This window comes from Neodiprion lecontei, chromosome 2 (assembly GCF_021901455.1).
Source record: "Neodiprion lecontei isolate iyNeoLeco1 chromosome 2, iyNeoLeco1.1, whole genome shotgun sequence".
NCBI lineage: Eukaryota > Metazoa > Arthropoda > Insecta > Hymenoptera > Diprionidae > Neodiprion > Neodiprion lecontei.
In genome coordinates, this window is record NC_060261.1 from 12013730 (window position 1) to 12027432 (window position 13703).

Here is a 13703-nt window from a genome sequence, read left to right on the forward strand (position 1 = left end):
AACGCTGCTTTAGGTGCAATAAGAAGGGCGTAAACAACGCATCCTGCAAGTGCCCACTCAACAAAGACTCGAAACCATAAACTAAGACGGCCCGGCAAACCCGCAGTTGACTTGCTGGAGAAGCGAAAGGCTTCTCCGAAAACAAAAACGAAGGTACAGCACCGAGTCAAAATCTGCTGTATACGCGAAGCGATTCATGTCAGAAACACCATCAGCACAATTGACCACAGTCGAAATGCCTGAAGTCCACTCAACACCGGTGAGCCCGGGGGATGAAGGTTCCGACGACGTACGTTCCAACTCACACGGACGTACTCAAACGGAGCACAACAGTCGCGCAACAGCGGCAAAGAATTCGGCAAGCCAAAGATCACTTCAAGCCAAAATTCACCTTTGGCGGCACGAAAGTACCGGCATGTTGTCCACTGCGCAGGGGCGGTTTACGAAAACGGGCGCCCTAGGCCTGACGAAATTAGCGCCCCCTCTCCCCTCTCCATAAAATAGTTGAAAAAGCATAGGCTAGAATAAATAATTTTTATATTTCAAAAATAATTTAACGGAAACAGAATTTCAATCATACATATATTATGTAGGTTTGTGGGTAGGAATGGAGCACATATATATTTTATATTGGCGATATTGACGTTTGAGTGGACCCGATTAAAACGTTCGCTTTCTCGCTTTTAATCTTGCAAATTTATCGATGATTGCATCGGTCTCTGCCATATCAACAAGCTCTGAATTCGACGATAAAAACGCGAGACTAGAGAGACGATTCTGACCCATCGTATTCCGTAAATAATATTTCACTCTTTTCAACGTCGAAAAGGAACGTTCCCCTGTAGCATTACTGGAGAAAAGCGCGAGATACATTCGAAAAACGATATCCATATTGGGGAATGTAGCAACAATATTCTTCTCGCGAATGATCATCAAACATTTCCCAATGTTGATTTCTTCCTCCGTCAATCTGATTTCCCGGATAAAATTCCGGAAATGTATGCATTCTTCACCAAAATCGTTGTCGAGATCGGTGGAGTATGTCGTTCGTAAATCTTCACATTGTGTGATGATCTCTGCATCCGTGAGTGATGGCAAACGACTGAGAAAGCCAAAGCGAGCGTTGACATTTTTGTAGGCGAGACTTCTTTTTTCTAATTCGCCTGACAATCGATCGAGTATGACGAGAAACGTTTTTATACGCATGTTTTGTTTTCCGTCCAATATCGCTTCATTACCGCTTACCTCGTCAAATCGAGCGGTCCTTCTTCTGCGTCGTTGATTCTCATGCGCATATTCGTTGCATTGAGATAGCTCCTTTGCTTTCTCTTCATAATCGTCGAAACGATCACGCAAACCGACAACAAATGCTTGGAGGGCATCATACAGTTGTACAACTGTTGTCAAATCGATGTTAACACGCTGGAGACTTTATTCGTTTTTTCGAAACGCTCCAAGATATCGCTCCAAGTCACAGCCATTATGGCGGTCTCCAGCAAATCAAATTGTTGCGACAATCCTTCGGCTTCGGCTTTTGTGGATGGCTTTTCGGAACCATTTTCCGCAATATCGTCGAGGGCGTCTCGCAGACTCTCCCACGATCTTACGAGTGCTCGACATGCTTCCGCTCTAGCTGACCATCTTGTGCCAGACAAACTTTTGGGCAAGAGCATTCCAGGCTGATTTTCGACCTTCGATTTTATTTGTCCCCACCTGGACGTAAGTGCACTCAAGAATGTGTAGACGTGTTGCACGAACATAAAAAATCTGATCGCTCTCGAACAACAATCAGCAGCTGCTTGACCTACTAAATTAAGGGAATGCGCTGCGCACGGGACGTAAATCGCCAAAGGATTACGTTCGATAATTTTGGCTTGTACCCCACCGTAACAGCCCGACATATTGCTCGCATTGTCGTATGATTGTCCACGGCAGTCCTTTATGTCGATATCTTTGTTGAACAATACCTGCATAATCGCCTGCTCTATCTCAGACGCGCGGTGACCTTCAATAGGTATAAATTGCAAAAAACGTTCTACGGGCTCTCCGTTTTTGCACACGTACCGGATAATGAACGTCAACTGATCCGAATGTGAAATGTCGGGAGTCGAATCTACACTTATCGCATAATACTTGGAGGCTTTTACATCCGAAATCAATTTTTTGAGTAGATCAACATATATCATCGCAATGAATTCTTCGCAAATATCCTTAGAAAAATACGATACGTTTCCTTTTCCTGGATTTCCGAACCGATCGATGTGATTTTGGAGAAATGGATCGTTACGAGCCATCACTTCAAGAATACCCAAATAATTGCCATTGCTGACCGATCCAAATTTCTCTTCTGTTCCTCGGAAAGCCAAACCTCGGGTTGCAAGAAACTTTATCGCAATTATAACGCGAGTCAGTACTTGTCGCCAGTAATTACATTCTTGTATGCACATGTAACTTGCTATCAATCTTTCCCAATAAATTTCCTCGCAGTACATGCTTTTGTGTATTTTCTCGATGACCAAGACTTCTCTCATGCTCAGCTATTCGCACATCATTCTTCCAGTCGTTGAAGCCTTCTGTAAACGCGTTTACTGATGTCGAGAATAGCATACAAGGTATGCAATACACGCAACCTTTCGAGTGCGAATATGCTAACCATTCTCGTCGGTGCATTTCACCATTTGATGTTTTTTGAAAAAATATTTGCGCAGTACAATATCTTGTTTTAGACCCATAAACGTGTTATAAACGCGTTTTGAAGCCCGAAAATTCTTCAATCTCGGATCCTCTTGCTCCAACGGATTTCGTAAAATGAAATCAATCATTTCTGAATTTCTTTTTGGCCACAAACCAGGGTCAGCAAGAGAAAAATCACGATCGTGACCATCGGCACGAGTTTCAGCTGCAGAAGTCACTGAATTCGTAACTTCGTCGATTATTTTCTCCTCCTCAGCCTCCTTTTCATTTTCGACAATAGATTCTACTTGCAAACGCGATATTTGCTGAAATCAGGAGAATGCGGGAAAAAATTGCAGGATATGGTAAGACAGGAAATATACATTGATGAGGGTTTTGGAACCAACTAGAATGGTTGCTTCGTTATTTTGGCCATTTTTGCGTTTGGGATCCACAGGATTTTTTCCCCAGATTCATCTTTTACAAGTGATGATAATGAATTATTTCAAATTTTATTCAGACGTTGGCGAAAGAAAAATAAAAAATAATTTCAAATAACAGTCTAATACGTATATTAAATTATCAGGGTACGTCGATATTTACCTCGCCCGTCGAATCTTCAGTTGTAGCAGAACTTGATGTTTGCGCCGTTTCTTGAACTGTTTCCCGATTGATGAAAAAAGTATCAATTCGCGGAATTTTTTGGGTTATGAGCGACTCTTTCTCCTCTTTCTCTTTTGTCAATTTACGGCGCTTGGCGCCACTCATTTTATTGACGCTCATTTGTCCAGCTGTCCGTTGTACTACAATGTAGGGACTGTAGGTTGGGAAATTTGTTCGCAGAAATGTTTGACAACAAAAATGAATTGAGCACGAAAAAACTTAAATTCGCTTGTCAGGATGTGTCGCAGTGGGCGTACGATTGGTATTGGTGCATAAGAGAAGGGGGCGCGCAAACTTGCGAATTTCGCCGGCCCGGGGCACCCCCTTCTGCCTCGGCGCCAGGATGTGTCGCAATGGGCATACGATTAGTATTGGTGCATAAGAGAAGGGGGCGCGCAAACTTGCGAAATTTCGCCGGCCCGTGGCACCCCCTTCTGCCACGGCGCCAGGATGTGTCGCAATGGGCATACGATTAGTATTGGTGCATAAGAGAAGGGGGCGCGCAAACTTGCGAAATTTCGCCGGCCCGTGGCGCCCCCTTCTGCCACGGCGCCCACGGCGCCCTAGGCTCGGGCCTAGCGGGCCTAGTGCATAAACCGCCCCTGCCACTGCGAGAGAAGGTACCAAAACACGCGAGGGAAATAATCTTGACTATACCAGAGCAACCTTCAACACGCTCGGCAATCTTGTATGCAATCGTATTAATCGGTGGAAAAACATTTCTCGCTTTCTGCGATATATGCGCAAATTTCTCCTTCATGCATAGAGACGTATATGAGTCGATAAAACGCCACGCGATGAACACGGAAAGGAAGACACAATCGTAACACCAGTGACCTTAGCCGACTATTAGTGAATTGTTCCGCAGGTACACAAATCATTTATGATTAACGTTGCGAATGAGGCTGGCACCCAGTGGTTCTCGATCATGGAGCAATTGGTTGACGAGATTATACTCTGCATGGACTTTTGGCTCAACTGGGGTGTACGGATTTACGATGACAATACGTGAAACTTCGGAGTGTCATCTGTGAAGATTTCGTTCAAGATGTACAAGGTACCTGTCGGCGTGGCCGCTACCGAACATGAAATCAATCCCGGATGCTCTTCACGAACCAATATTTACTTCCACCATCGATTTGAGCGAAGCCTTTCACAAAATCCCCATGGATCCGGAATCGCAGCCTTTGACAGCCTTCGTTCTCGAAGGCAAAGGCTTGTTTCAATACAAAAGGATGCCATACGAACTTTGCGGAGCATAAACGACGTTCCGGGAGCTTATGGACAAGCTTAGGGAGAAAATTCGACAAAAACTGATCACGATAGACCGCGAAGATCTGATAGCCAAGATATTCGTCTATCTCGACGATTGGAACATCGCCGCAGGGACCTTCAAAGACCATATTCTATTTCTGAAGACGCTGTTCGACGTTCTAATCGAAGCGAAACTCAAAGCCAACCCGGAGAAGAGCCAATTCGCAGTGCCTGAAGACAAATTCCTTGGATTTAACGTCGACAAAGATGGCCTACGACCAGACCCGGCTAAAATCGCTCCATTAAAGAACATTGAAAGACCGGGGGGTCAACTCTGAGAACTAGATCCGAAGTTACCATTCGTACTTTACACCGATGCTTCCGATGCAGAAATAGGAGCAGACCGCATCCATCGTGGACCGGACAAAGAACACCTGATTCACTGTCTCAGCAGAGCATTAAAAGGTGTCAAGATAAAATACTCGACGACGGAGGAGTGCTTGGCTATCGTATGGGCAGTCGACGGCAAGCTACGTTACTATCTCGAGAGAACACCATTTCGAGTTGTGACGGATCACAACTGCCTGAAATACCTTATGTCCATGGAAAATCCGACTACCCGACTTGCCCGGTGGGTACTGAAGCTCTTGGCGCATAAGATCACGATAGAGTATCGTAAAGGCTCGGAAAATGAGGCCCCGGATTACCTAACTCGAAAATTTTACAATCCGTCGCGACACCCGACAGATTGCATCTTATGCAATCAAACTCATGGATCGGCAGAAAGATCGAGCTTGTGAAGAAAAAACCGAGCGTATGCCCGGAATTTCAGATCGGAACCGATGGAAGGCTGTATTACTGCCACCCACACCCGTTGAAAATCATCCTGGGACAGAAGACGGCCTGGAACATGGTCGTTACAGAAGAAGAAATTCTTCCGATATTGGAGAAAAATCATTTTCCAATCAACGCGGGTACTAAAAAAACGTATCAGCGTATCCAAAAGTAGTAGTACTGGCCTGTCATTTACGAAGACGTCAACGAGTTCGTCTCGCAATGCCATACCTGCCTAAAGAAAAAGGCCGATCACTCGAAGAAACGAAGATACTTGTGCCTGACGGAATTTCAAAGCTCTTGGCATAGCATCTCGATCGATATCGTAGGACCGATGCCCAGGTCGAAAAGTTTAGTTGCTAATTGGTCCCCCAAATTTTGCTTTTGTTGCTCCTGTAGTTTCGCCGAAATTGAGGGCGATGTCAAGTTTAAATAAAAATTTCTTCGTGCTCCAGTATTTTATCAACGATTATCGTCTGATTGAGTTTTGAGGGTCGACCACGCGCTAGATTCATGACATTAAATCAAAGTTCACGACAAGAGATTCGAAGATACTGGAGCTGATGCGGAGGAGAGCACGGAAAAAATCAGCAGTTGAGGGAAAATACTAATCGAGTTCGGCAGGGATAAAAAACGCCGAAAGAACGCTGGTTTCATTGATTAAGACTGGACGGCAAAGATCAGTAAGGAGCCGCTGGAGTACATTGTAACACCGCCACACTTGAATCTATCCGACCTCCTGTATCAAATATCACCGTCAAAACATAGCAGACATCAAACGAAAAGCGAGTGCAAAATGTATATTTCGCGTACATCGAATCGAATATAACGGCACGACATGTCGACGGCACTCCTTGTGGTATCGATCAAAATTATCGGATTATTAAATCACTAGTACCTAGAATCATGTTCCCTTCAAATAATGGATTCAAAAACTAATCTACGTGGAAAGTGCCGGGGAGGTAATATAATCATAAACAGAGAATGCTTTAGACGATACATGGTTATCTGTTCTTTCTAAAGTCTCACGCTGCTTTTGGGACCGAAACATGCAAACATGCGGTCCATCGGCCCCCTCAAGGTGCTGAGGGGTCTAGAATAGCCCTCAGTCTTTTCGCGATATGAGTCAAGTAAAAACGGTCCTTCCTCGTACGTTTAAAATAAAAGCCAAAGTAGAGATTGGTTGAAAAATCGGTCCACTTGGACATAATTCCAGGGTGCGATTTTATTTTAGGCTTATGGGGGAAGGGGGGGGGGGGGTGATCAGAAGTGTCGATCTCGATCTTCCGAACAATGGTTATTACCATTTTTATCCTATCGATATTTGTTGAGTTAGACTGTAAATAGGGGTAAAAAACGTTTCTTTTTTTTAATTATCTCGTGTATTATCATGATTATCGTAAAAATGGTGGGGAACGATCAGGTAGGAAATTTTATTTCCTCCAACTTTGTTCCTTACCATTTGCACCCTAGGATCAATATTTTCAAACTTACACTTAAGAATATATTGGCTTTACGTTCTCAATCGAAAGTGAATCACATCAACATTGAATACTTTATGATAAGATGAAAATAGGAAAGAAATCAACCACAATACAGATGATAAGAAAATCGAATCTGAATAATAATGATGTCCAAAAAATATCGGTAAATTGTTTAAACAAAAGATTGTTTAAGAAAGTTTCGGGGAATACTTTTTTTGGTCATCTGAAATGAATTCGTTGATTCTTTTAATAACGCATGAGTCTTTGAAGAACTTTCTTTTATTTTTGATAGTTCTGCTTTCGAAAATTTGTAAAAGCTTAGCAAAGTCTTGTATGACGGTGATCTCACAATAATTGTTCAGAAAATACAGCGTGCTAAAGTACATTTTTGCAGATGCAGAAATATTAAGGGTCATCAATGGAAATCTCGACTTCTGAGATTTTCAGAAATATGAGCCATATCCGTTTTTGAGTCACAGGTCGGTACTGCGGACCGTCTTTTTTATTTATTTTTATTATTTATTCTTTTTTATACTACTTTGTCTTCTTTTAGTTTTAACAAGTTGCATGTACTCCAGGATTTAGTGCACCCCTCCTTTATCTCTACTTATACTTTTTCCTCTGCACATTCTGGTCCTTGGAGTGCATGCAACTCAACTTTTATTGCTCAAACCAAAGATGTATGTTCCTTTTATTTTATTATCATTTTATCTTTTTATTGTATTTACTTTACACTCTACAATTTTATATTATATTCTTTAAGCCACCGCCTGGGGCGGAAGTTGTAACTATATTACCCCCGGGCAAACTATTGTAAGCCCGGGGAAACATTGTTTGTCTAATTAAACGCCTTTTATCTGTTCTTATCAGCTTAATATCTGATACGCTCCCCATTGGGGGGCCAGTATATTAATCTGATTTTTGGAAGGTGGTGGGGTGTCAGGGGCTTGCTCCGGCTCCGCCGCGGGTCAACCCTGCATTGCAGTACCGTAGGGAGCGGCCCACTAGGACTTTAATATCAGAGCACTCCGCCACCTTCCAAAAATCAGCAGTTAGGATAGCTGATTTTTAATTTTTTGATTTTTTAGACTTTCATTTTTGAACTTTTTTTTACTTTTTTATACGGTTTTATTTATACACCCGTTAGGTCGTATAACGGCTGCTCCACCCGTGTGCGAACGTCTGAAGGATACACGGACCCCGTCACCATCCGCTCCGGAGTGCATCAAGGGTGCCCGATGAGCCCTGTGGCGTTTAACCTGGCACTGGAACCGGTGCTGCGTGCAGCATCGGCCCACCCGGCGGGTTACACGCTGCACGGCCATCGGCACAATTTGCTAGCTTACGCCGACGATCTCGCGTTAATATCGGACACTCCGGAGGGGATGGAGGCGCTGCTGGAGGCAGTGGAGGCTGCGGCGGGTGGGATTGGACTTCGGTTCAAGCCCGCGAAGTGCGCCACGCTCCACATGGGGCGTGGGCGCGGTGGCCGGGTTCTTCCCACCCGCTTCACCCTCCAGGGTCAGGAAATGACGGCTCTGGCAGAGGGGGTGCCCTACATGCACCTGGGGATCCCGACTGGCTACCAGGTGAAGCAGACCCCGCTGGTGACGGTCCAGGAGCTGGAGCGCGACCTCCGAGCCGTTGACGAGTCCCTCCTCACCCCGTGGCAGAAGGTTGAGACGGTGGCAACATTCATATTGCCCCGTATTGACTTCTCGTTGCGGGGAGCACACGTGGAAAAGGGTCCTCTGACGGCAACCGACAGGCTAGCTAAGCGCCTGGCCAAGTCCTGGCTAAAACCCAGAGAGCTAGCGCGGAGGTGGTCTTCCTCCCTCCCAGTAGGGGGGGATGCGGACTGCTTCCTCTGGCAGACCTTGCCGACGCCCTGACCATCGCTCACACCTTCCGGATGCTATCCGCGGCCGATGCGGTGGTCAGGGGGTTGGCGTGGAGCTCGCTGGGGCGGGCGGTGTCCAGGAAACTTGGACGGGACCCGTCGTGCTACGACCTGGCGGCCTATCTCTCCGGCTCGCTGGAAGATGGGCTTGCCAGAGACGGGGGGGACACTTCTTCGCTGTGGTCGAGGGCTCGGAATGCGGCGAGGAGGAGCGCGAAGGCCCTGGGCCTGAGGTGGCGATGATCTGCCAAGCTTGGGGAGCTGGCCGTGGAGATCCGGGGCTCGGCTGGGCGGACGACGGTGGTGCCACCGCGAGCGCGAGGCCAAATTGTACGCCGGCTGCGGGCGGCATGGGCGGAGCACTACGGTCAGAGACTTCTACGGAAGCCAGACCAGGGGAAGGTGTTCGAGGTGTCGTCGTGGTCGAGGTATTCCAACCACTTCCTCCGCGGCGGCAGCTTCACCCGCTTCGCTGATTGGCGCTTTGTCCACCGCGCGCGCCTGGACGTCCTGCCCCTTAACGGGGCACGACGCTGGGGCGACGGTGACAAGCGTTGCCGGCGTTGCGGGGGAGCACTCGAATCCCTTCCCCATGTGATCTGCCACTGCCGCCTGCACTCGGCTGCGTGGCAGCTGCGGCATGATGCCATCGTCGCCCGCCTAGCGAAGGCGAACCGCCTGCCAGGGCAGCTCCGGGTTAACAGGCGGGTCGAGGGGGTTGACGAGGAGCTGGGGGCTCTCAGACCTGACATCGTGGTCAGGCACGAGCCCTCAAAGAGCATCGTCATCGTCGATGTGACCGTGCCTTTCGAAAATCGTAAAGTCGCTTTTGACGAGGCCAGGGGACGTAAAATCTTAAAATATAAGCCCCTGGCCGACGAGCTCGGAAGGCGCGGTTACCGGGTGACGGTCTCTGCGCTCGTCGTTGGCGCCCTCGGCTCATGGGATCCGAGGAATGAGTCGGTGCTCAAGCAGCTGCATATCGGTAATCGGTATGCAGCTCTGATGCGCCGGCTCATTGTTTCGGAGACCATCCGATGGTCACGAGACATCTACGTGGAGCACGTCTCGGGCGTCAGGCAATATCGCGTGCCTGAGATTAGCGGACCCTTGGGGGGTGACGCGGGAGCAACTCTAACGGAAATTCCGAACGGCGAAAGGCTGCCGCTCACGGGCCAAGTCTAGGCTGCGTCCCATTATTTTAAATGCATACTCTATAGCTATATCTGGAATCTATACTATTTCTATTCTCTCTTAATTCTAATGAAGGGCGGTGGCCAGTGTGATGGCATAGCCACAGATTATTTTCCTACCATACATTCTACTCTTCTATCCTATACCTACTATATATTTATTTTATCTATACATCATTTTAAACCTATTTATCTTCTTTTAACTTTTATTTTATTTATGTATTTATTTATTTTATTGTATTTATTCTTTTACCCTTATTCTTCTCCGGTAGAGGCCGGACACTTAGACCGTCTATTTCTTTTCATTTCACTTATCTGACCTAGTCCTTTTATTTCTATACTGTTTTAAGTTTTAGCAAGCTGCACGTACTCCAGCCTTTTATTGCTTTTTAAACCAAAGACTTTAGTCCGCATATTCTACTTCTTTTTTCCTTTCCACATTCTAGTCACTGGAGTACATGCAACTTAACAATTTTTATACTCATAGCTAAAGATGCTTCTACCTACTTTATTAATCAATATGCCTATACATTATACAACCTTCTTCTCTTCTTGTGTATCATGTGTATATTATGTATTTTTATATCTATATTTAAGCCACCGCCAGGGGCGGAAGATGTATTTAAAGCACCCCCGGGTGAACAACTGTAAGCCCGGGGGAACATTGTTTGTTCTAATAAACGCCCTTTAATCTGTTCTTATCAGCTTAATATCTGATACGCTCCCCATTGGGGGGCCAGTATATTAATCTGATTTTTGGAAGGTGGTGGAGTGTCAGGGGCTTGCTCCGGCTCCGCCGCGGGTCAACCCTGCATTGCAGTACCGTAGGGAGCAGGCCCACTAGGACATTTAATATCAAAGCACTCCGCCACCTTCCAAAAATCAGTAGGGTAGGATAGCTGATTTTTAATTTTTTTGACTTTTATTTTTTGACCTTTTGTTTTTGTCATTTTATATATACACTTTTATTTATTGACATTTGTATATATTTTATCTTTTACACTTTAGATTTTAGTTATTTATTTATTTATTTAATTTATTAGCTAATTATTAGTTTTAATCCCGCCGAGAAGCGATCGGGACGCGGTTTAAGTGCGCGAGTGTTGTGCCGCGAGTGTGTGCGTCTCCCCCGCTTCGTCCCCCCGTAGTGTGTGCGGCGGAACTCCCCGGGACATCGCGCCGGTGGGTGGACCCGTCAGAGGTAAGTGGTGCCTTTCTTTCTCTCTTCTGTCTCTTTCCCCCGGCCATACGGTGCCGATTGCGAGGCGACCTTGCTTAGCCGTTCTCGCGCGGCACTAGGCCGGTTAATCCTTTACCCCACCCCTAGTTTCCGTCACTGTAGCGAGCCGACGCACCAACACTTGTTGGTGCCCTTGTGACGGTGAGTTGCAGTGTCGGTTGCGCTCCCATCCTAAACGCGTTAAGACTCAACGGGTTGTAGCTGCTGGAAGACCGACTGCAAGTGCGTCGGCACGAGGGTTGGCCTCTCCGGCTTCAACAACCCAGAGTCAACGTAAGTCTCGAAGTTTCTCTGAGGAAATAGCGCGAGTTATTCCCTCGGCGACAGCTTCGAGATCCTTCTACCACCACGTCTGTCGTTGCCCGAGGTCGGGAACGACTGAAACACGTCTGACCTGCCAAAGGTGCGACAGGCTGGTGCTGCCCCCCCGGCGGTCAGTAGCCGAAGCTGTGGGCGCGAGTCTCAGGTCGGTACTGCGGGCCGTCGGTAATTTATCCTCCCCCTCTGTTACCGACTCTCTCTTAAGGTAACAGAGGCAACACCGCCTGTCGCTTTCTTCTTCAACTCCTTTGATAACCCGTCTTTTACCCCAATCCTCTTTTATCTCCCCTTTATTTCATCTCTTCATAAGGCACCGCTGAATCGGCGGCTTCACTTAGCGGCGTGATGGAAGTCTTCGTGGACTTCCCGTTCCCGGACGAGTTCCGCTGCCAGGAATGTTTTCGTGGCAGTAGCGGCAGGGGGACATGGGCGGTGGGGGCGTTAAGGGCGCACGCCGACTACAAAAAACATCTAAGAAAATACCACCCGGAGCGCGGGATGAAGTTCCGCTGCGGTATGTGTGGCTTCATCGGCGAGGGGGGGTATCCCCTCAAGGCGGTGGAGCTGCGCCACGAGCGGGCCCATCCCGCGCCAGCAACAAGTAGTCGGGGTGCGTCTGAAGCACCCGCGGCGCAGCAGCCGGGTACTGTTGACGAGGGCCGTGAGCGGCCAATTATGAGCTTTTTCAGCGCTGCGGCGCCTGTGGGTCGGACACGGGCGACGAGGACAGCGACGACGACGACGGCGACGGCGGGCTCCAGCAGGGCAACCACCACCACACGCCCTGCCACCACCAGTGGGACGTCAAGGACGACGCGGCAGACCATCAGCCACCCACGGAGGAGTGACGAGACCGCCCGCACAACATCTGTGGCGCCCGCCACTACGACCGGGTCTGGAGCGCGGTGCAGTACCAGTCGGCTGCCGGCAATGAGGACGACCCCAGAGGCACCCCGTCTCTCCAACGACGGGGTGCGGAGGACCAGCGGGGGTCAACGCGGCTCTCCGGGGGCCCGACCTTCCATCCACGAGGGCCCCCTGACGAGGAGGAGGAGAGCCGCCGGCGTGCCGGTCGAGCCGACCCCACCATCTACCTCCACCAGGAGAGGCACCGTGTCCAGGCCACAGCGGACATCCCCGGGACTAAGGGGGGCACAGCATCTGCGCCCCGCCGCAACACCATCACCAAACGCGGCGGGGCCCACCATCAACAGAGGAGGCCCCCCCCGACCATCAACACTCCCGGGGCGGATGAGGACGGAGGCAACTACATACGCCGCCGTCACCGCGGGCGCCACCACCGCGACGATGCAGCCATCGTCCGGCGTGCCGGCTGCACGTAGAGGGCTGCGATCGACCGCCAGGGCCACATCACTTCCCCCTGGCGGTCCCACCGGAGGCAGCCCTCCACCGTGGGAGATGCCGGCCCCGCCGGCCCACAACACCCGGAGCCGGAGAGCGGGGTCGGTAAGCGGACAGCCGATCACGTCGGCGGTGGCTGCGACTCTAACTACGGCGACGACGACGACGACGATGTGCGGGGGGCCGATCACCACCCCAAGGCCCCTCGCAGGGGGGAGGGTCACCACGACCACCTTTGGACCACCTGCCGCACTGCCACGTGCGGCAAGGACCCTCCCCTCCATCGCGGAAGCTGAGTCGAGGGCGGTCTCACCAGCGAGGGATCCGTGGAGTGTCGTCCCCCAGCGGACCCGCCGACGACATCCCTGCGGGTCCGCCCCGGCGTCCACCGAGGAAAGCCCGCCGTCTTCACCAGCCCCGTCCACAACATCATCATCGGGGTCGTCGTCCGTGTTCGTGCCCGCAGGCGACGCAGCGAGTAGTACCAGTTCAAATAATAACATTAATAATTCGCGACCGCCAGCGACTCTAAGGCGAGGCTCCCGCGTTTGCGCCTCGAGGGTTAATGCGGCGCCAGGCGCGCGTGCACGCGGCAACATAAATAATAATAATAATAACGTTTTCTCTTCTTTTTCCGCTTCTAGAACGAGGATGCCGGACACGTGTTCCACGGATATGGAGCCCCGGAGCCAAACAAGAAATAGAGGAGGTGCTATCCGGAGGACCGGAGCACAACGGGCAGGAGGAGCCATTGGTGACGGGAGGCCCGCGACCTCTGG

The 13703-nt window shown here is 49.2% G+C and overlaps 1 non-coding gene and 1 pseudogene across 1 annotated transcript; both read left to right on the forward strand.

Annotated features, from left to right (window-relative positions):
- Window positions 1-7737: 7737 nt before the first annotated feature.
- Window positions 7738-7918, forward strand: LOC124293178 (annotated as a pseudogene).
- A 2746-nt stretch (window positions 7919-10664) lies between these two features.
- LOC124293181 lies at window positions 10665-10847 on the forward strand. The gene has a single exon (XR_006903130.1). It is a non-coding gene; the product is annotated as a U2 spliceosomal RNA (small nuclear RNA).
- Window positions 10848-13703: the final 2856 nt, after the last annotated feature.